The following is a 2,500-nucleotide window of genomic DNA, read 5'->3' as shown; positions in this document are numbered from 1 at the left end:
ATGGAGATTCAAAAAAAAAAAAAAAAAATTTTTTTTTTTTTTTGACGCCTCGGCCGAGTCATGCTCGAGCAATGGCCGAGGCAGGATGGAGCGACGGCCCAGTCATGCTCGAGCAATGGCCGACCGGACGACTGGAACATGTTTTGGAGCTTGTAAAATTAATTTAAAAATAATCCCATGGGTTCTCTTCACAAAAACAACTCCATATGTCTTAGAAAACATTATACTTGTTTGAGATTCTCAAAAAAAAAAAAAAAAAAAACTTTTTTTTTTTCACGCCTCGGCCGAGTCATGCTCGAGCAATGGCCGAGGCAGGATGGAGCGACGGCCCAGTCATGCTCGAGCAATGGCCGACCGGACGACTGGAACATGTTTTGGAGCTTGTAAAATTAATTTAAAAATAATCCTATGGGTTCTCTTCACAAGACCAACTCCAGATCTCTTAGAAAACATTATACTTGATGGAGATTCAAAAAAATTAAAAAAAAAAAAAAAAAAAAAATTTGACGCCTCGGCCGAGTCATGGCCGAGCAGGATGGAGCGACGGACGAGTCATGCTCGAGCAATGGCCGACCGGATCCTGGAACGTGATTTTAAAAAATTAATTTAAAAATATTCCCATGGGTTCTCTTGATTATAGCTCGAGCATATATCTTAAAAAACATTATACTAGATGGAGGTTCAAAAAAAAAAAAAAAAAAAAATAATTTTTTTTTTTGGTCATGGCCTTGGAAAATTTAATGTTTACTGGTGTCACATGGCCAAATGTTCGTTTGTATCTTTAGGGGGGGGGTGGTTCCTTGAGCTTGAAAATGTTGACCAAGAGTTGACTCGCATGATAAGAGCATAATTTGCTACGGACCCAAAGACGGATTATGACCGGGCTGACCCGACAAGTCGCGACCGACCGCCGGTGACCCCCCGCCGGCGGCGGAGCTCCGGCGACCGCCCGCCGGAAAATTTTCCGGCGACCAAAAATTTTCCGTGGATGAAAATTTGTTGGAATATGAAAGTTCTCCCTAAAAGGTTAAGAACCAAGGCGGAGGCAAGTCTAGTGAGGTAAAATAATGGGTTGAAGGCTCGTGAGAAAACGTTAGAGCCGCCGATGCATGCTCGAGCGACGGGAGAGAAATGCTCGAGCGACGGGAGAGAAATGCTCGAGCATCGAGCATGGCCGAGGCATGTTCGAGCGACGGGAGAGAAATGCTCGAGCGACGGGAGGAATGCTCGAGCATGATAGAGGATGGCCGAGGCATGCTCCATCGCTGGCCGAGGCATGCTCGAGCGATGGCCGAGGCATGCTCGAGCGACGGGAAAGAAATGCTCGAGCATGCTCGAGCATGGCCGAGGAATGCTCGAGCGACGGGAGTTATGCTCGAGCATGCTAGAGGATGGCCGAGGCATGCTCCATCGCTGGCCGAGGCATGCTCGAGCGATGGCCGATGCACGCTCGATCGTTGGCATGATCGAGCGATGACCGAGTCATGCTCGAGCGACGGGAGGGAAATGCTCGAGGCACGGTCGAGCGATGGCCGAGACATGGCCGACCGAGAAATGCTGGGGCGCGCTCGAGCAATGGCCGAGGCGACGGGCGAGAAATGCTCGAGGCACGCTCGAGCGATGGCCGAGAAATGCTCGAGAGATGGCCGAGAAATGCTCGAGAGATGGCCGAGAAATTCTCGAGGCACGCTCGATCAATGGCCGAGTCACAGCTTGAGGGACGGGAGAGAAATGCTCGAGTCATGCTCGAGCGGCGGCAGTGGGGCGAATGGCGAAAGTGGGTTAGGGCATCAGAATACTTCACAGAGGTTAATAAAATTTCCCAGAAAATATTTTTGTACCCCTCCTCAGCCATTTTAATGTTTACTGGTGTCAGATGGCCAAATGTTCGTTTGTATCTTTAGGGGGGGGTGGTTCCTTGGGTGGGCTGGGGACTGGGCCATGGCGGGCCCGGCTGGCCCATTTCATCGAGTCATTCCTCGACCGCGGCGGGGATGTGTGGGCTTGGGACACACGGCGACGCGGGTTTTGACGGGAAGGGGCGGCGCCGCCATGGGCCGCCGTGCTCCGGCGGTGGTGCGACGGAATTTTTTGACGGATTTGACGGAAAATGGCGGGGATTTGTAGGCTAATGGAAACACGGCGTTGTGTTTCTCCGGCAGAGGGTGGAGGAGAGGGTGGCGCCACCGTGCGCTGCCTTGCTCCGGCGGAATTGTGAGGATGAGTATGGCTGGTGGCTTTTCTCCGGCGAGGATGTGTGGCCCACTGGACTCGCGGAGAAGTGGTATGGTGGAGGAGGGCGGCGTTGATGTGTGGGCCCTGGACACACTGAGAAGTGGGACGGTGGAGGAGGGCGGCGAGGATGTGTGGGCGCCACTGGACACACGGAGCCATTGAATGGTGGCCTCCGCCGCCGATGATTTGTGGGCCTTTGCACACATGGACTCGTTGGGCGGCGGAGGAGGGCGGCGAGGATGCGTGGCGGCCAACACGCGGAGCT

The sequence above is a fragment of the Urtica dioica genome, chromosome 2 (genome assembly GCF_054948205.1).
Source record: "Urtica dioica subsp. dioica isolate 48M chromosome 2, U.dioica_male_clone48M_v1_H2, whole genome shotgun sequence".
Lineage (NCBI taxonomy): Eukaryota > Viridiplantae > Streptophyta > Magnoliopsida > Rosales > Urticaceae > Urtica > Urtica dioica.
The sequence above is the reverse complement of the archived record's forward strand: the minus strand, read 5'-3'. Positions refer to the sequence as shown.